This window comes from Leptonychotes weddellii, chromosome 1 (assembly GCF_054177405.1).
Source record: "Leptonychotes weddellii isolate Sample4059 chromosome 1, ASM5417740v2, whole genome shotgun sequence".
Taxonomy (NCBI): Eukaryota; Metazoa; Chordata; class Mammalia; order Carnivora; family Phocidae; genus Leptonychotes; species Leptonychotes weddellii.
The window spans coordinates 130,343,368-130,365,145 of record NC_138369.1 but is presented as its reverse complement, the minus strand read 5'-3'; the positions used below and the strand labels follow the sequence as shown (position 1 = coordinate 130,365,145).

At 41.8% G+C, this 21,778-nt stretch overlaps 1 protein-coding gene and 1 long non-coding RNA gene across 2 annotated transcripts in view; both read left to right on the top strand.

The window, feature by feature from the left end:
• Positions 1-21,778, top strand: part of KALRN (kalirin RhoGEF kinase) — a 535,107-nt gene that overhangs the window by 435,285 nt on the left and 78,044 nt on the right. The window lies entirely within an intron of this gene.
• On the top strand, positions 1,102-17,702 carry LOC145723784 (uncharacterized). Its single transcript, XR_014149055.1, has 2 exons — positions 1,102-9,870; positions 10,087-17,702. It is a non-coding gene; the product is annotated as an uncharacterized LOC145723784 (long non-coding RNA).

Here is a 21,778-nt window from a genome sequence, read left to right as displayed (position 1 = left end):
TGGGGAGTCTGCTTCTCCCTGTGCCTCTCCCCTCCCCCACCCCCACTTGTGCTCTCTCTCTCACTCTCTCTAAATAAAATCTTTAAAAAATTTTTTTAAAAAAGAATAGAATATAAAATGTAAATATACACAATGGTGATTGCAATTGTTGTACATGTACAAGCGGTTAAAATGGTAACTTTTGTGTTATATATGTTTTATCACAATAAAAAAAATTTTAAAATTATACCCTCCAAAAGTATACATGTGAAAGAGAACAATTTATTAATTTATAAGAAACTGGAAGGATGTTTACCAAAGCATGTTCTATGGAAGGATTCTGAAACTTTAAACTTTGATTTTTCCAAATCCCTACAATAACATGATTTCCTTCTGCAACTGGAAAATACTGAGTTACAATGAAAGTCTAAACGGACAAAAGCATCACTTAGTACAACCATGCCAGGCCACCCACACTGTCAAGCAGGTCCCAGGACTCTCTGTTCTCCACCTGCCCCGTCGTCCTCAGGCTTGATGGGGGCAGGGTCACAAGGGCAGCCTCTCCCTGTCCTGGGTCCCCACTGACCTCTGCCCCAGCCAGCTGTCTATCCCTGGCCACCGTCCCTGGAGGAATGGGGTGGGACAGTGCAGGTGGCTCCTTGGGGCCCACCGCTCTGAGCTGTACTTGACTGCGGGAGCCACAACCATCTGGACTCCCGATTACCGAGTTTCAGTACCTTAGGGTTTCTGGCATCTCGCATTTCATAAAGATGCATGTGCACCCAGTGCTTCAGCCCCCGTGCTTCACCCATGGCATCGTGATGTATCAGAACACCCAAGAGCAGGGCGGCAGTTTGCCCTGCCTCCGTCACCCCCCCTCCATTACACGTGACTGACATTCCCTCCCTCCAAACACACATACTAGAATGGTATTCTTGACACAGCTTCTAATCTCTCCTGAGACTTTGACTTAACACAACTATGCATTCATTCAGCAAATATTTAATGAGCCTGAATATATTGAAACTTAAAACATACAGAGCAATAAAATCACATTTATTGAAATTTTTGCAGAAGGGGAATAATGCTTTGGAGTAATTACCATGTTGTCCTCAGATGGGATATCTTAGGTCCTTAAACTTAGGTCTTCAGTGATATCCTCTCTTGGATGGGGGCCTGCAATGGTGACGTGTGGCCCAGAGGAGCACAGGAACTGCCCCAAGAACCAGAGCCTGAGATCTGCTTCTTACATGTCTGGCAAGCCCAGTGCTCCCACAGCACAGTGCATCATTCATACCTGGGCTGTGATATGTATGTCAAGGCTTCTTCTTCATCCTTTCTCATGGTCCTGTCTCCTTAAAAATGCCATAATTCTGATTTATAAAATATGGGAAGTTTATAAGACCAATATAAAACAGGTTCTTTGAAGTTTCTACTTTTTAAAAAAAGATTTATGTATTTATTTTAGAGAGAGAGAGTGGGGAGGGGCAGAGAAAGTCTTAAGCAGACTCTGCACTGGCGTGGAGCCCGACGTGGGGCTTAATCTCACAATCCTGAGATCACAACCTGAGCCAAAACCAAGAGTCGGAGGCTTAACTGACTGCACCACCCAGGCGCCCCTGAAGTTTCTACTTTAAAATAGATGTTAAAGTAAGGTAAATTATGTTCCTGAATAAATTATACATAAAAATAAATTACAGGTAGATTTCAGGCAAATGTAATAGGCACTATATAGGCAGTTAAGACAAATAATAGACTGGAGGAAAATACTTGCAACCCATGTAACAGACAAAAGATTAATACTCAGAATACATAAAGAGTTTTTATAAATCAATAAGAAAAAAACCAACAACCCAATAGGAAAAGTTAGAGAAACAAGCAGGACTTAAAAAAGCAATAAACTTTTGAAAAGATAATATCAGTATTAATTGGAGAAATACAAATAAAAATAGGATTATTTTTACCCTTCAGATTAGCAAAATTATAGATAAGGGGGTAGAGAAGTAAACAGTTGTATACTGGTGAGAATATAAATTGATACAGTCTTTCTGGAGGGCCATGTGACAGATTCTATACAACTGAAAATATATTGTATCTTTGACCTCCTTCTAAGAGTATACCCTTAAAGAAGTTTCCGTTTGTCCCAGGATGTTCAGATGGTAATTTTTGTAATAGCTAGTAAGAAGATGGACAGCATCATTATTTCCAATAGGGGAATGGTACAGTTTTACTGTGAAACACTATGCAGCCATCTAAAACAAACAAACAAAATACAGACAGGAAAGTCTTAGACTTGTTAAATGAAAAAATGTATAGAGGGGGCGCCTGGGTGGCTCAGTCATTAAGCATCTGCCTTCGGCTCGGGTCATGATCCCAGGGTCCTGGGATCGAGCCCCACATCGGGCTCCCTGCTCTGCGGGAAGCCTGCTTCTCCCTCTCCCACTCCCCCTGCTTGTGTTCCCTCTCTCGCTGTTTCTCTCTCTGTCAAATAAATAAATAAATCTTAAAAAAAAAAAAAAGAAAAAATGTATAGAAACTTTCAACTATATAGCATGAACTGCTTTGTGCAAGAACTCTGCACATGTGTGCGTGCGTGCGTGAGTGTGTGTGTGTGTGTGTATGAATGCATGGAAAATGGTCTGAAAGTCCTACATCAGCATGGTTACCTCTAGATAGCAGAGGGGGATTGAGGTATGGGGGAATAGCTGGGAAGAGACTGGAGAGAGATGGAGGACTTTTTACCCTACAATTTTCTAAGGTATTGTTTGAAATTTCATGAACATATATTTACATATGGTGTACTTTTTAAAGTAATATGTATTTATAACAACTTAATTTGGAAAACATAGAGATAATATATCACCTATAATTCTAGACAGCTTGGCTTTAGTTACTTATCTCTCAGTGTTTTCTATATGCATAGGGTGTGTGTGTGTGTGTGTGTGTGTGTGTTTGGTTCAGTTTTATACTCAACATTATATCCTGCTTCTTTCACTTAATGTTGCCTAAGCATTTCCCCACAGTTTTACAAATTCAGTCTCTGGTGCTACCTTTGAATGTTTATTATAAATTCACACCCTTCAAGGTTCTAGAAAAATGGCCATGAGGAACAGGTACCTGGAGACTGAGTCCTCACCCTGTCTGCCCAGGAGGGGTGGTCAGTGGAGGGCAGCTAGGTCAGGCATGAGGATGACCTGCTGGAAATCTGAGGAAACCATATAGCATCTCCTCGCCCCTTTCACCTTCTCCGGTTATCAATGGACCTTCTGTTTTACTTTCTCCCCGGCTCAGGTTCTAACTCTGACTCCTGAGAGCTGCTTTCTCTGCTACAGGCCTACCTGAGAATTGGGGCCAATGGGCAAGATTTGAGTGTCATCCCTCCCCTCAAGTAATGGCATCTGAAAATCAGCTTAGGATGTAGGTTTCTGTCTTTTTCTCTGAATTTTAAAGGTGAAAGAAAAAGACTGGTGCAGATAATCTAGATTTGTTCTTCCATTTGGTCAGTTGGTAAACTGAAACCCAGCAAGATTGTGATTTGCCTAAAACTATGCAGCAAGTTAGCAGTAAGGCTAGAATCTTCCCCTGGGATTCTTGGTGTGACCCAGTGCTCTTTTTACTCTACAATGAAAGGTACCTGAGCAGCATTCAGGCTGCCTGGAGCCCTGAGACTTAGCCAAAGCTGCTGTGGGCTGAGAAGGGGTCACTTGGGCTTAAGTTTTAGTTCATTCATTCCACAAATATCCTGCTTTACACACTCACACAGAAATGGGGTACATGTTCCAAAGTGGTATAGATGTAGTTATCACATGGTGGTAGGATTACTGAACCCTTGTTTTCTTCTATTTTTTCCTATAATGGCTATGTATTACATTTGAAACACAGAGCCATTAAAAGCTTGAAAGTTTGACTTTTTTTAAAGTCCTCCAGTTCATTTAAGTATTTTTAATTTTCAGTCATAAAGTACTTCCTAACGTTAGAGTAAGAAATGGGTGGGAAATTTTGTGAACCAGATACATCCTCTCTTCTCATGTGAGTCTGATAGTTCTAGGGTCTTGAACCTGAGTTCACAAACGCCCTGTGTGTCATGCCACAAACCTGTTCACACTTGTCATGCACATCTGTGAGCATGTGTGTGTGTGTGTGTGTGTGTGTGTGTGCCCTTGCTGGGATCTGCTTCTGCATCTGTGACTGATGGGGAGTAGCAGGTTGTGGAAGGGAGTCAGGAGTAAGTGCGTTCTCCCTTTGCTGCTGTCTGGTGAAGGAGCATGAGAGACTCAAGAGGAGGGGACTCAAAGCACTGCAGTCTGATGGCACGGGAAAGGGCTGGCCATTTCCCAGGCCCCACAGGCATGACTGCATTTCAGCACAAGGTTGCTTGTTGTCATTCAACTGTCCTTACTGTCATCTCTGTTTATTATCAGGTAGTGACCTTTCACTGTTACTCTAAGCACGCATCATTATCTGACAGGTAGGTGTTGCTTATCCCTCGTTCATGGATAAGGAAGCCCAGGTTCAGAAGGGCCAGGAGGCGGAGCTGGAACTCAAATCCCGGGATCACCTCCCTCTACCCCTTGCCTCCTGTAGTTACGCACTCACACACAAGCCGGCACCTTGGCTTCCTTTATATTCGTTTAATATTGAGAACATATTTACTGAGCATCTTCTGTGACATCTTTTTCCAACAAATGTTTATTGAGTGTTTTAGTGCTCATGTCAGCCACTCTTGTAGGTGCTAGAAACACAATAGTGAACAAAAGCTGACAAAAATCCCCTGCCCTCAGGGAGCTGATATTCCAGCGAGGAAAATAGGAGAGACAAATAATAAAAGTAAATTCTATAGTAGGTATTTTTAAAAGTAGTGTGTTAACAGAAAAATGTGCAGTTCAACAAGGCTGACAGGTGGGGAGATGCTTGCTGCTGAGAAGACAGCCCGCTGTTCACTTTGTCACCATGCAGGGCTGCAGAGGAAAACATTGAGCTTGCTGGAAGGCAGAGAGGAAAGGAAAAGGAACCACGGGGCCGAGGCCTTTATGAGGCTAGCCAGGCAAATCAGGCTCAGGATTGGCTAGTTTGAATCATTTCAGTAGGTTCTGGAGTGCAGGGGCTCTCCTTGGCTGTCTGGTTCCTGGCCCTGGGGCTCTTAGGGCGGGTGGATAGTGCCCCAAAACACAGAGCCCAATGAAGAAGATGGTTGGGGGTGTGGGCTCTGGATTGGTAGGTTTGCATATGAAAGGCACCGTCCCAGTTGAGTTGTTTGTTGTCTCTAGGAATTAGGTAGCCCTAGGAAGAAGGGCTGTCACTCCTAGGTTAGCAAGGCTCCTGATAGCAAAGCATTAGAATACAGAAAATAAAAAGACATGGTTGAGGGGTGCCTGGGTGGCTCAGTCAGTTAAGCGTCTGCCTTCGGCTCAGGTCATGATCCCAGGGTCCTGGGATCGAGTCCTGCATCAGGTTTTCCTTGCTCACTAGGGAGCCGCTTCTCCCTCTGCCCTGCCACTCCCCCTTTTTGTGCTCTCTCTCTCTCTCTGACAAATAAATAAATAAAATCTTAAAAAAAAAGATATGGTTAATACAGCAGGCTAAATGACAGTAAATATTACAGGGAAAATGAAAGGGGAAGGGAATAGGGACTGTCAGCATGGTGGAGTGGGATGTTGCAGTTTTAAATAGAGTAGTCAGGAGAGACTGTACTGGGAAGGTAGCATTTCAATGAAGACCTGAAGGCAGAGAAGAAAAGAGCCATATAGAATCTGGGGGAAGAACTTTCTAGGCAGGGAGATTAGCAAGATCAGAGGTGGGAGCATATCTCATTGATAATGCCACCTAAAGCTTGGCATGTTAGACCGTAGCAGGAGGAATATAGTTGAGAGTTCAGGTGACACATAGGGATTGGAAACACAAGCTAATAGTAGGAAAGAATGAGGTGGCCTTATGTATGTGTGAGCTGTGTATGGAGTATTTTGTCCAGAGACCAATCTGAATATCCTGATATTTCCCATTCATCCATATTTGGTAAGATGTTTCTCCCCAGATCCTTAAAGAAGAAGAGGTGATTCTTTTTTTTTTTTTTTAAGATTTTATTTATTTATTTGAGAGAGAGAGGTAGAGAGAGAGAGCATGAGCAGGAGGAGGGGCAGAGAGAAAAGCAGACTCTCCACTGGGCAGGGAGCCCAATGTGGGGCTCGATCCCAGGACCCTGAGATCATGACCTGAGCCGAAGGCAGACGCTTAACTGACTGAGCCACCCAGGTGCCCCAAAGAAAAGGTGATTCTTGTTGGAAAAGTGAATCCAGTTCAGGACAAATTTATCTGTTTGCACAGCATGGACCAATCAGGTCATGTTGACCAATTTGTCAATTAAAGTAAAATCATCCCTCACCCCAGCCTCTTTGAAAACCCTCCAATGGTTTCCCATTGCATTCAGGATGAGGTTCCAACTTGCTGTCATGGCCTACAGGGCTTTGGGTCCAGCTGCCACCTGCCTTCCCAACTTCATTTCCTGTCCCACTACCCCTGACCTGTGCTCCAGCCACAAGAACTCTCTTCAGGTACTTTGGACATCCCCAACTTATTTCTGCCTTAGGATATCTGCCCAGACTGTACTCTTGGCAGAAGGCTTTAGCCCCATCTTTACATGGCTGGTTCCTTCTTATCATTCAAATCTCAACTTACTCTCAGACGGTCACCAGCTGCTCACTCTGAAGACAGAATCCAGGCCCTCTACAACTCATTAGCCAGTTTAATTCTCTAAATGCTGTTCAGCAGTACTGGAAATTTTATAAAAACTCATGTGTTAGTTTATTATCTGACCCCACTCCCACCCCAACTAGAACATCAACTTGGCTTTGTCTCCTTCACTGCTATAGCCCCGCATTGGGAGTGGTACCTGGCACAGAGAGAGCACTCAGGAAGCATCTGCTGAATAAATGAATAATAATACAATATCTTCAAGTATAAGTGCTGTGTGAATTGAGCCAACAGGACCTAGCAGTTAAGTAATAAAAGAGTCATCATAATGGGGCCGGGTCTAAGCAGTCTTCTAGGAAAGAGGCACTCTTATGGAAATAGTCTAATTGTGTATCTTTCCTGCAAAGGATGTCTCCATGGGTATCTGTGGTGCCGGGTGATACCCCAGCGCAATTATCGCTGATCGTGAAGCTGGGGGTTCCAGCTCTAGAAAAGAGGAGATGGTCTTGTCACCCCTGAGCAGGCATGGCAAAGTAGCAGCCCTTGGGCCTTTGGTCCCAATGTGTAGTATTTGGCAGCAGAGTGTTTGGATTCTTTTTAAAAATATGAACATTAATGTCTTTAGCTGACTTACACTCTCCATTTTGCCATGCATGCCTCTTCTGACTATCCATGTCCAAAGCCTTCTCACGTTGACCTTACCTTGAAGACATCAGAGCTTTGACCCCTGCCCTAGGTGAATAAGTACCCTGTTCCCTACAGGTCCATTGAGTACTCTGGATGTTTTTCCTGATTGAAGGGAAGTTAAAATACTGCTGGTAAATCTCAGGAACTAGCTCATGTCTAGAGGACAAGGTGTCAGCTTGTCTTACCTGCACCAAAGGCAGAGTGCTGGCTAAAGGGAATTTCTGGTCCCAATTATGCAAATGAGATACGTGGTGTAATTAGGAAGTGACCTTTCTAGGGTCCCATAGTATCATCCGGACTTAACCTCTCTATCCTGCTCATCATGCGCCCAAGGTTTATTATTTGCTACAACAGTTGAGTAGCCCAGTTCAGTGTCTTCTAGAGTAGAGGCCAGCATTGGAGCTTCTAAGGTTCTCCCTGATCTACTCTCTTAACACCTACTTGTCATTTCTCCCATCTCTAACACTCTCAAACTTGACTCGAGAGATAGGAAATGCCTTGCCATCTACCAGGATCTTGGAATCATGCCTCCGTTCTTCAACCTCTGGCTGTTTTAGCTGGTCATTCCCCATATTCAAGATGCTGTAGCATCCGACACTGTCATGATGATCTCTCTGTATTTACTGGCAAAATATTGTAGGTAATTAACATAGCTGACCAGCATTTCATGGCTCCCCCAAACCCACAACACCATTTTCAGTGACAATTTCAAGATCTGTAGAAGGGACTCATAGGTCGAGTACAAACCTGACCCCGGATTAGCTTTCAGAGTCCCCATTTAGGAGTATGAATTTCATGTGGAAACTTAAGGTTTGCTGATAATTGTATGCCCACAAGGCCAAAGTCAACTTTAAATAGCAAGTCAAAGCACAACTTGTACAGTTTTAACAATCTAGTTCTAGCCTTTTGCGTGGCCACCATTTTCATTATACGTTGTTAAATCTGTTTTCAGTGGAATAGAAAATTATTCTCCTCTCATACTCATGACCAGGAGATTATTTCATGAATGGAATTGGGTATTGTATGTAGGGATGTGTTCAAATATCACATAGAGTTGGGTATCGTATGCAGGAATTGTGTTCAAACATCACTTACAGTTGATTTGTATCAGAATTTTAAAAACATCAGCACTGAGCAAATATGCAATTTAACTTGATGGATTAGAAAATTGTGCGAGGGACAGACACCTCCTTAACCGAGGGATCAAACTTAACATCACTAGAATTGGATCAAATCGATAGTACGTGTCTCCTCACATGGTACATAATTTTTGGGGCATTCCTGCCAAAAACACACACTAAATCTAATCATAAAGCAGCATCCAGCAAACCCAGACTGAGGGATGTTTTACAAAATAACTACCTTACGCTCATAAAGATACCCAAGTCATGAAAGACATGACCTTTTTCTATAAAGGACATCATTTGAACAATTGGCAATATTTGAAGAGAGTAGCAATGTTAAATTCCTGAATTTGCTCATTGTACTGTGGTTATGTAAGAGAACACCCATGTTTTTAGGAAACATACACTGAAGTATTTGGGAATCAAGAAGAATCTTCTTTGTAACTTATTCTCAGAAGGCTCAGAAAAGGGGAGAGCAAGTGAGAGAAAGAGAAGAAAAAGCAAGCGGTAAACTGTTAGCATTTGGGAAATCTGGGTAAAGGGTGTATAGGAATTCTTTGTACTAATCTTGCAACTTTCCTCTAAATGCAAAATTATGTCAAAGTAAAAAGTTTGAAAGAGATGAGGCCATGGGCTCATACCTGTGAATCTCATCCCCAGGTAGGCCAGGCAGTGGCTTTTCCTGGCCACGTGCACCCTGAGTATGGAGTCTGTACTCTGGGTCTGAGAAGGCAGGCCCAGGAAGCAGGGCATGAGGGCTTTGCTACACGAAGCACAGGGCAGAGCAATGTAGAATAAGACGTTACTCTTGATTGGGCAGCTTAGACCTAATTCAGGTTGTTTGTTGCTTTTTTCCAAGCCAAGTAGCAAGGACCCGGAGGAAGACTCACTGGGCACGGCTGCTTGGGAGAAACAGGGCCGGGTTAAGCCTGCAGGGTCTCAAACTATGTTAAGTCCAGGATACTCTGTACCTTAATACTTTCTTTCCCCCACCCCTCCCCATCCCTGTCAAACACACACAATGTAGTTTTCCCAAAAAAGGACACTGAAAACACAGTCGTTGACCACCAGCCACTTGTTTCTTCCTCCAGGTATGCAGTTCCCCTCTTCTTCCCTCAGGTTCCCTAGGAGAGTTTCCATTGCAACATTTTTAGTTAAGTAGTGCTTAATTACAGTTTTAACCTTTCCGGAGTCACCCCACTTAACTCTTTCCCTCCGCCTCTATAATTAAGCCTGGCATGGGTTCCTTCAGTTTCGGTTACTATTGAAGGGCATTGTAAGTTGAATCCAGGACAGGCTTCCCCCCCTGACTCCTGGGGAAACTCTGAGGCGATAGCACCTAACTTGAAAATACCTGGACTGTAACTTACCTCTCCTTTGGTGTTCATAAGAGGTTTTGAGTTTGAGGGCGCCTGGGTGGCTCAGTTGGTTGAGCGACTGCCTTCGGCTCAGGTCATGATCCTGGAGTCCCGGGATCGAGTCCCGCATCGGGCTCCCTGCTCGGCGAGGAGCCTGCTTCTCCCTCTGACCCTCCCCCCTCTCATGTACTCTCTCTCTCTCTCATTCTTGTTCTCTCAAATAAATAAATAAATCTTTAAAAAAAAAAGAGGTTTTGAGTTTGACTGGGATCCCATCCTCAAGAGCGTGATTCACCTTTTGTATTCTAGACTGAGGTAGAATAATCGCCAAGATCGATGCTGACCACGCTGCTTTCTACAACACATTAATAGACTTCTGTAAATGGTCTGTGTCTCCCCTGGGAGAGTCATCATTTGCATGACAGGTTAATTAGCATAATAAGTCTTACAGTAAAGAAACAGTTAACTTTGTTTAACCCATCTGAATTGCCTGAACAACACAGAACATCTTATGGAACAGGGAAGCACCAGCCTATGTTGGTAGTCTCCTTGCTAAGTTAAAGAGACCAGCACCTCACCAACATTGGCTTTTTTTTAGAGGTCTCTGGGCCTAATGATACTCAGACTCCAGTGATTTATCTTTCTTTGTCCTTAGCTGTTCATCACTGGCCATTGAATGGGCTCCTCTTTACCCAAAGAGTTGGTGCTGGGGATGCAAAGGTGGAGGACATCTCTGTCCTCAAGGACTTTCCTTAGAGTTAGGGAGGGCAGGGCACGTAAACAAGCATTGTCAGTGCCAAATGAGTGGTACAAGAGGTACTCTCCCAGAAAAAAGGAGAACATGCTGGGCTTAGTCATCCAAGAAGTGCTAGGTAGGGGGCGCCTGGGTGGCTCAGTCGTTAAGCGTCTGCCTTCGGCTCAGGTCATGATCCCAGGGTCCTGGGATCGAGTGCCGCATCGGGCTTCCCGCTCTGCGGGAAGCCTGCTTCTCCCTCTCCCACTCCCCCTGCTTGTGTTCCTACTCTCGCTATGTCTCTCTCTGTTAAATAAATAAAATCTTTAAAAAAAAAAAAAAGAAGAAGTGCTAGGTAGGCTTTAGACAAGCAGAGAGGCTGCAGGGTGATATGAGCAATGAGGAACGCAATGTGGCTTGTGCAGCAAACTGACTAAATGAACAATTAGACTGAAGTGGGGGCGGGGTAGTGGTTCATATAAAATAGTCATCTTCAAACATGAGGATACATCGAAATTACTTGGAGGGCTTGTTAAAACACAGAGTGCTGGGCCACCCCCATGGTGTCTGATTCAGTAGCTCCAGAATGGGACCCAGGAATTTGCATTTCTAAACAAGTTCCCAGATGATGCTTCCATTGTTGGTCTGGGGACCACAGTGTGGGAAACTCAGATTATCAAAGAATAGAAGCTCATAGAGCTGGAAAGGTGAGCAGGTCTGACCATGGAGTAGTTTAAATAGCAGGTTGAGAAATTAGATTTTATTGATCCAGTGACTTATAAGACCACTGTAATTGTTCTGATAGCAGAGAGATGTCAAACTGATATGAGAAAGAGATTAGATGCAGAGAAATCAGTTGGAGGCTGTTACATAGTTAGAGCAAGTAGTTTTAAAAGATCTGATTTAAGGCATGACAATAGGAATAGAAAGAAAAATATCCGTACAGAAGTCTTTGTGAATGAAGAATCTGCTTGCAGGAGATTAAATCTGAAAGACAGCCTTGGTCATCCTCTGAGAGAATCTTCAGTTACATTCGGTAATTTGTATCATGTTAGTTTGAGCTTTGGGAGTATTACTAGGGTTGAACTTGTTTATGTTCTCACAATCTGAAAAGTGCAAAATGTTACTGTTTTAACATTAGTAACATTTTAAGTGAACAGGTTAAACTGTTCTATGGAGCTAATTTAACCTGCTTAGGAGGGCTGAAAAGGAGGCCGTAAGGAGATGGCTACCCCAGGCTTGGGACTGGGCCGATGCCCTGGGTCATGATTTGATGACCTCCTTGTGCTCATGATATCTTTATAGATGAACGCCGATCTTCGATGACCTCAGTTCCTGCTGATCTGCTGATTCTTGTTGCCCTAACATAAGTAGAAACCACTTCTCAAAAGTCTGTGTTTAGGTTTTATATGAACATGGCAATATCCTTTTTTCAGTCTGGATTTGTCCATTTTCACCATGCTCTCTTGTTGGTTATGTTTTGAGCAGTTCAGGAGCCCTTTAGGAGAATTTTCTACACTACACTGTAGAAGAAATGTGCATTCCCTCTCCAGAGCTGTGGACAAGTCTGGGAGAATGAAAAGGGTATATAAATGGAAATAATGTCTAGAATGTTTACTCTTGGAAGAGCAGCAGATATTCTTCCACTGACTTTTGGCGATCTGATATGTCAAGTTTCAGAATCCACCCCTGAAATATAGAAAGAATTTTTAGCCCTTGGCTTCCAAAGGCCACCAAAAGGGTAGTGAATCGAGTGAGTCAATGTGGCAACATGTCACAGCAATGGCCATGCCTATCTGGGATGGGAGGAAGGCACTGACTCATTGCCCTTTGAGGGCTCTCCTCCCTCTGTCTCTGGCTCAGAGAGAATATTACCCAGGGAAAAGTAAGGCGAAGGAGACTATGAAGACAAGCAGTTGGGAACATTTTACCCTCTGTTTCCAAAGGTGTCCTGATGGGACTTGAAGGGGAGGCATTGAAGGAGCCTGCAGTAGTTGAGTGAGATCTGGACTGAATTAGAATAGAATTCGAAAGAGTTTATCTAGATTGAAGCCTGAGGTACTGGCTTTCCCCGCCCCCCCATGGAGATTGTTTAGTCTGTTGGAGAAGACCCTGATATTAAGAGCTGGTGTCCCCATGAGCCCTGAAGATGAAACGAATTCCTGCCCTATGTGGATGCCACTGGATTTGGAATCCCCGTGGCTCAGATCTCTGTACAGTCTACCAGGTAGGATCAGCATTCTAGGGAAGAGAAGGGGACAAGGGAGTAGAAATGAACTGTCATCTGTCTACTGAGCTCAATACAATGTGCTGTTGAGGCTCAGGGTGATCCTTCATTTTGTACTCTTTGTTTAATGGGGAAAAGCACACACAAAAGTTCCAAATCCATAGGGATTTAGATGTAAAAAAAAAAATTACAAAACCACATGAAGGTCTGAGTAAAATGGTGAGATAAAGAACAGTGGGTTGGCAAAGGACTCATCAGAGAAGACATTCCTGAACTAAGTATAAAAGCAGTATAGCGAGTAGGAGGCAGGGGTGTGGACTATGCATTTGAGACTTGAGTGTTGTCCCAGAGATGGGAGAAGGACTATCCTGAGCCAAGTGGTGTTTGCCAAGTTTAGTCTAAAGTTGTAGTAGGGGCAAATTGCAAGGGCAACAACTTTTGTAGTGTTCAGAAACAATGTTTCTGGAACACGCTGCTTCTCCCCCTTTCCCCTGTCCTATTGCTGTCACTGTAGCAGCTTTCTTCCTCCTCTGGCACCAGGTGGTCTAGATACCAGAATGGCCAACCAAATGGTTTGGTGGAAAGCCAGCCATTCCAGGAACTGGTGATGCACAGCCTTAGGACCTCAGCTAAACATGCAACCAGGAGATTGGCTTTCATCAGCATTCCACTAAAAGACCTGTCAGAGTCATTATCTTATGCCATGAGAGATATATTAATGCTTACTGTAGGTTTTGTGCTGTCCCTGCTTACAAACAATTGGATTTATGTATTTATTACACAAAGAATTTGTATCCTTGACCTTCCCATCATCCCCTTCTCTAGATGTGAGAAAATGTGTATATGATACTTCAATTTCCAGTGTGAGAAAAATGTATATATGATACTTCTATAATGTTTATATTAAGTAAATTTATAGAAAGCTGAAGAAAACAGGAATATTTGGCTTTCTAATCTCTGCAGACAGATGTATTGAAATGCATTTGCCTTATATAGCTCAGGCCACGGAAGGCAATAAGGATGAGTTTATAATTATTCCAGTATCATTGGAACTAAAGCCAGACAAAAAAACCCAGGAGGTTAAAGGACTCTTCTGTAAATACCTAGTGGGTTTTAGGAGTCTTTGTGTGATTTCAGCCATTGGAGTCAAAACTCCCAATAGAGTGTTATAAATACCAGGGGGACATTTATAGACCCGTCTAGATAAAACAGGTAATGCTTAATATAGAGCAACTAGACTCTGTATCTTTTAGCAATTACATAAATTACAATATGTAAAAGACAGCCTATGGGATGTGATTGAATACCACCACTGAACTCCAGAAGAATGGACTGAAAATGGAGTTTTTTGTTCTTGAGTTTTGTCCCTCAAGCCAGTATAGAAAATGGTGGACCAGCTTAGTGAGTTATGCGTTAAGGGTACTCACAGTCCACTGAAAGCTTGGATGACCTTACACATGCATATGCTCTCTGTGGCCCCAGCCTAGCCCTTTTAAGGACACTGCTCCTAGTCTTTGGGGATGGTAACCCCTCAAAACTAATATAACCCTCTTCTCTTTTTGTCTAAGAGGTATAATCCTTTATTTTCAGCTTACTTTGAGGTCAGTGTGAAGAATGCTGATGAATCAGTATTTTGTGATTAGAGAAATAGCGGATGGCCGTACTGTGGAAGCAGCCAAAGGCATTTGGCATTTCCTACGTATGCATTCTGTGACGACTTGTGCAAAAATGCATTCTGCTTTTGGAATAGTTTTGCAAATTTTACACCAGACTGCAAAGGGTAAAAGCTTTTTTTTTAGGTGTAACATAAAAGTGAAATAAATATGAGTTGAAACTTTTTAAAAAGGAAATTGAATTTATAAATGGGCTATATTAGATATGGCAGATTTCTAGTATATTCAGTTACTACCCATTTGTATACAATTATCTTCTATTTTGGTAGCTAGTGAAGGTCTGTCCAAGTAAAGAAGGACAGTGTTTGACCTAGACAATGGACTTGTAGGGACTGTGCAGTACGCATATTCTCATGGGCTTTGTTCCACTTTTCCTCTTCACATCAAGCAGACAACTCTCATCTCCTGTACTGCTTGGAAACATGCTACTGTGATGAAAATACCTGAAATTATGGAGCCCTTGCCCCAAGGCTGAAACTGATAACAGTGACATGTTTATTCTAACCCCGTGATGGTATTTGAGACCCTAATCTCAACAGTTGTTCAGTTGCCTGGTCATAAAATCCATCTGAAGCTCCCATTCTGAGAGACACCCTATAGATAAGGAGGCATGTGTCATTTCCAGGGAATAGCCTGTGCTGCTTAAACTTCCAAATAGCGGGAAAAGGAGACAACCATGGCCAAGTAACCCAAGGATATGGCCACCTTATTCTCGGACAAGATTTCAGGCACTGGTCATAAGAGTGGTTCCCTGAAATTAGAAGGGAAAATGACCCAGAATGGCAGCTGGTAGCATTAAGTGTTTCTTTGCTTTTAGGAGGGCATGAAGCTTTGAAGCTAAAAATGGCCTTAAATCATTTAGTCTAGGCTTTAGAAGAACATAAGATAGAATGAAGGAACAGAGTTTATACAGAATAAACTCAAAGCCACGGAATTAAGGGAGGTTTTTCTGGATTTATTGATGTTTATTTAACTCACATCTTGTTTCTGTGGGTTTATAAGTGTTCTAAGCACTTTAAAAATATTAACTCCTTAATCCTAATAGCAATCCTAATCGGTAGACACTAATATTATCTTCAGTTACTGATGAGGAAACTGAGATACAGAGAGGTTAAGTAAATGGACCAGAGTCACACAGCTGGCCAGAGGTGGAGCCAGGCTTTGAGTGTATCCTGTCTCATCCATCTGAGCACTGCCCAGCTTGTTGGTGGCATAGCAGGGCCAGAAGCCAGCTCACCTCTTTGTTGCAATCCACTGACTAGGCACCAGTGGGTTGTTCTGAGGTCATTTAAGCAAGGCAGGCAGATTAGGCCAGGAGGGTTTCTCTTTTAATCAACTGCAACAAAGTATCATGAAGAGATGAGTGTTGAGGTCAAGAATTCTCTAGTCATTGACTAAGCCTTGGAATGTGTTGTGTGACCAAGCAGCGTGTCTTCGCAGGTATTAAAGGGGAAATCAGGTGGGTTAGAGAGGTGGCTTGGGAATTGAAGCAAGTAGGGATAAAAAATAGTGTGTGAGTCTGCTGATGGATAAGTATTGGTTATCTGTTGGTTTATTTATTTACATTTTCTTGATTTCATTAGTATCTTTTTACTCCCATGACCAATCAGGTAAGCTGTGCCACTCAGAGCCCGTGAAGTTGGACCTTTAACCTCAGAGATTCCCCTGACAAATTTCCTATTTTCCCAGTTCGTGGCTGAGATACCAATTATAGGATGCATTTCCTACTGATCTAGAGGCACTGGTTTTTACCTTTTTGTTTCTTCTTCTTGAGACATTCTGCTTTAATCTCAATTTATTTCCTTAAAGTATGTGCTTTGGTTAGGAAGGAGATGTTTACTTTTTCCAGGGGAAAATTATATGCTAATGTACATAATCAATCATCAAGGAGAATGCAGGAAGATAGGAACTTTTTTCTTTTTTTTTTAAATCAAGATATAATTGACATAACATTATATTAGTTTCGGGTATACAACATAATGATTCAGTATTTGTATGTATTGTGAAATGATCACCACATAAGTCTGCTTGGCATCCATCACCACACATAGTTAAAAGTTTTTCTTTCCTGTGATAAGAACTTTTAAGATTTACTCTCTTAGCAACTTTCAAATATATAATACAGCATTATTCACAGTAGTCACCACACGGTACTTTACATCCCCATGACTTATTTATTTTATAACTGAAAGTTTGTATCTTTGGACTTCCTTCACCCATTTTGCCCACCCTCCTCCCCCAGCTCTGGCAACCACCAGTCTGTTCTCTGTATCTGTGAGTTTGTTTTTTCTCCCTTAGATTCCACATATAAGTGAAATCATACAGTCTTTATCTTTCTCTGTCTGACTTACTTCATTTAGCATAATGCCCTCAAGGTCCATCCAGGTTGTCACAAATAGCAGGATTACCTTCTTTTTTGTGGCTAAATAATATTCCAATGTACACATGTACCACATTTCCATATACATTTATCGAGTCACCTCTGTCTTGGGCATTGTAAATAATGCTGCAATTAATACAGGGATCCATATATCTTTTCAAGTGTTTTCATTTTTTTTTTTAAGATTTTATTTATTTATTTGACAGAGAGAGCATGCGCATGCACACAAGCAGGGGGAACAGCAGAGAGAGAGGGGAAGCAGGCTTCCCGCTGAACAGGGAGCCCGATGCGGGACTTGATCCCAGGACACTGGGATCACGACCTGAGCCGAAGGCAGACGCTTAACTGACTGAGCCACCCAGGCACCCCGTCAAGTGTTTTCATTTCTTTCAGATGAATACCCAGAAGTGAAATTGCTAAATTATATGGTGGTTCTGTTTTTAATTTTTTGAGGAACTTCCATCCTATTTTCCATAGTAGCTGCACCAGTTTGCATTCCCACCAACCCAGGTGCACAAGGGTTTCTTTTCTCCACATCCTCACCAACACTTGTTATCTCTTATCTTTTTGAGAATAGCCATTGTAACAGATGTGAGATGATATCTCATTGTGGTTTTAATCTGCATTTCCCTGATGATTTGTGATGTTGAGCATCTTTTCATGTACCTGTACCAATCTGTCTGTATGTCCTCTTTGGAAAAAGGTCTATTCAGATCCTCTGCCCATTTATTTCATCAGGTTGTTTGTCTGCTATTGAGTTGCATGAGTTCTTTATATATGTTGAATATTAACCCCTTATCTGATACATGATTTGCAAATTTTCTCCCATTTGGTAGATTGCATTTTCATTTCGTTGATGATTACAAAAGACAAGAAGTTGTGTACACAGTTGGTGGGAGTAAATCAGAGTGCAATCTGGCAGTAACTAGTGAAGGTGGCGAGGTGTCTTCTGTAAAGCCCAGCAGGTCTACCTTGAGATACATGCTCTGGATGCTTTAAGAGTTTAGAGCAATGTGTATTCTCCTCGGTGTGTGATCTGCACGTTGTAAAGATTTGTCAGCCATTTGTTTCCAGTTCACAGGGAGATATAAGTACAGAAAGTGAGAATAAGCATATAGAAGCTTTTATAGCAATTTGATACTTCCACCACATCTAAGAGTGTGACTTTGTATTTTATAAAAGTATTGATCTGAAACAGATTAGAAATAAGAAAAACGGGTCTTTGACTCCCTGACCACAGGTAGTTTGGGAAACACTGCCCTAGAGGAATTCTCACAAATAAACAGAGACCTGTACAGGACTGCTTCAAATAAGTGTGTGTGTGTGTGTGTGTGTGTGTGTAACAACCTAAATATCCATCCTTAGGAAAATGTGCTACAAACGCCATGATATGTCCTATGAAAGAATATTATTCAACAATTAAAATGAATGAACTAGATCTACGTGACTGAACACGGATAAATCTCAGATAATTTTGAATTAATGAGCACGTTGCAAAATGATACCTATATTATGATAATTATATAAAATTTTAAAAACACAAAATAACACTAAATTTCCATACAAAGTAAGTGGCTAACAACATGGATGGGAAAGATGCACACCAGCTTCAGAAGAGAATTTAACTCTAGGAAGGGAAAATGGTGGATAGGATTGTGAATGGGTGAAAAAAAAAATTAAAGCTTCAACTGTATATATAATCTTTTATATTTTTTAAAAGCTGACAAAAAAAAAGTTTACATTTATCATATCTAGAGTGGTGGGTACCTGGTTTATTACATTTTTTCTATGTTTTTCTCTATCTTAAAAGTATCTCCTAGTAAAACCAGCCTCAGAATATGATTTTTTTCTGATCCAGAAAGCAAGTTGAACATACTGGAACATCTGGGGAGCTTGATTACCTACAATGCCCAGGGACACATTTGTCTTCCCAGTGACTTAAAACCAGATATTAGCTGTATGTGCAGCTTCTGTGCCTCAGGACTATAGAGAAAACATTAGTTCAGAGCCCTGGGGCAGATGGAGAGATGCCTGGATTCTGGTCCTAGCTTTGTGACTAACTCATTTGTAACAATGGATTTCTCATATTTAAACCTTCATTGCCTTGTCCTTAAAATTAGACTGAGACTGTTTTCAACACTGAAATTTTATAACTTACATAAATTACATATAAACATATATTTGAAATGTTAAATAGACTAGCAGTTTGATGCTCCTTTTACAATAATCATAGAGGCTAAAGCAATACGTAGAATAAATGCAGATGTAGGAATAAGATTAATATATGTGCAGTGGATGGGGCACCTGGGTGGCTCAGTCAGTTAAGCATCTGCCTTCGGCCCAAGTAGTGATCTCGGGGTCCTGGGATCGATCCCTACGTCAGGCTCCCTGGTCAGCAGGGAGTCTGCTTCTCCCTCTCCCTTTGCCCCTGCCCTTCCCCGCACCCATTTATGCTCTCTCTCTCTCTCTCTCTGCTCTCTGTCTCTAAAATAAGTAAAAATTTTAAGAGTAAGGAGTAAGATCTGAGTTTAATTCTTGCCTCCCTGCCATTCACCAACCATGATCCTTGGTTTCCTGAAATACTGATCTTCTATTTCCTATGACAAGAATCATAATAAATAGCGTCTACCTCAGCTTGGAAAGGTTTGAGAGCAGTCATTGTTGCAGTTGTTACAAATCAGTCACTTAACTTTTATGCCTGGAAAGGTACTATAATAAAATCTCAAACAGCTAATTGTAGTCATCTTCCAAAAATGGGATGAGCGTAGCATGCCAATTATTCTTTAAAGCAGTAATGAACTACAAATTTTCTAAACTAAATGGTGCCACATTCTCTAAAAGCATGCATTCAAAGTAATTTAGTAAATTTCTCATCTCAAGAATAAAGATTGTAACTATGTGAGGTAATCAATGTTAACTAAACTTATTGCAGTGATCATTTCACAATATATACAAATATCAAATCATTATGTTGTACACCTTGAACTAATACAATGTTATATGTCAATTATATCAAAACCGGAAAATAAAAACAAAAACAGACAAATAAAAAACAACAAAGTGATTTAGAAATGGTTCTGTCTGAATTTGGGACCCTAATTAGATGAATTATAGATTGCTTCCAACACTTGAATTCTCTTTTATGTGGGCTGCGATTGAATGGCCCTAATTGTTTACACGGAATAAACTTGACACAACAAAAGTGAGAACATGCTTGATTTTTAATTTGTACTTTGTGATTTGTACTCTTGCCATTCATTTATACAGAATGCCCCAAAGCAGAACCATATGACAACAGGGAAGGACGGTCAAGATTTGCATTTGTGAATCTCAAAATCAGGCTATGTTTTGTGATGGAACAGAGTATTTGGACCAGGGCACAGTTAATGTGGTTGGGCCTCTAGTTCTGCTGACACAGTATGTGCTGATTAAGTTTTGAAGGCTTGGTTTTATAGAGCCATGTGGTATCCCAGGGGTCTGGTGAATGAAAAGCTTTTGCAGCTTATCAGCAGAAAGATAAGAGAAAAGCCCTGGTTCTACTACCAGTGTGGGGAGATGTTGATCACCCAGGCTTCTGAGAACAGGAGTTTGACCCACACCAAACATACCCAGCACCACAGCCAGCAAGGAATTCCCTGAGATAAGATTACAGCATTGTCCTTAAAGGGACGCCAACCAAGTCAGTGGATCCCCAAATATTCCCTGAGCAGAGCAACCCTGTAAATTATCCTTTTTACCAGGGGACTTCAGGACCTCAGTGTTTGGGCTTCTAGATGCAAACATTGAGGTGTTGTTTTCCAAGGTACACACAAAACTCTAGCAGCGTCAAAGTCAGACCCCACAGGGTCAAGAGCCTGAGCTTGGGGCCCTCAAGATCTGCCAATTGTAGAAGCTGGAGACAGCTCTTTGTTGACAAAAGTATTCATTCACCTTCCTTTGGGATTTTGTTTTTTCTCTACTGGCTATGTCTAGGCCAGAGGCCCTCTAAATCCAGGTTTGTCCTCAAGGCCAGGCCTAGGATGAAGTCATTATAGGAAAAGGTGATTCAGCCTTTGAGAGGAATAGGTATGAAAAGCCACTTCAGTAATTTATTTCAATACTTAGTCATGTGTTTGGTTTAAATATCAGTACGTGAACTGGCACAGGGGAAGTGGACCCATGAGGGGTCAAGGAATTCTCCCAAGACCATTTTGGTAATGAGAAGCAGCAGATACAGAGAGGTAACTCACCTTGTCATCCAGACACTTCTTGCTTTGGAATGCCTCACATTCGTTCCTCTGTACCCCTGTGTGCCACCCTAGTGTGGCCTTCTGGTTCTGACCCCTCCTTCCCAAGGCTATGCTGTATATAGTGACCAGATTAATTAACAACAACAAAAAAAAAAACCCTTTTTATTGTGTCATTTCCCAGGATAGTCTCACAATAAAGGTCAGACACTTCTAGTTTATTATTAAATATCCTCACTAATCTTTCTATCCAGTTTCTCTTTCTCCATCAAAACTTTACTTCATGCAGAGGATCTCCTTATGGGCTGTGTTAACTTATTTTTCAATATTCCTGCTTTGGTTCCTGCTGTCTCTCCTTTTGGAGTTCCTTCTCCCCTTCACTTCTACTCAGACACATCTCTTCCATTAAACTCTTTCAGACCAATCCCGCCTACGCTGATCTGACCTTCCTCTGAACTCTGCTAGCTTATCACCTAGAGTCCATACCAGCCCTGTGGCAGTTAATCACATTCTCTGTGAATTTGGCTTTGTTTTGCATGCTCTGTCTTGCTCTTTCTCTCTTCTCTCTCTTTCTTTGTGTCTGTGTGTGTTTGTATGTGTTTGTGTAGCTAGATAAGGGGTCTTTGAAAATAAAACCTAGGTCTTTTTTTTTTAATATATATATTTTTAAGATTTTATTTATTTATTTATTTGACAGAGAGACA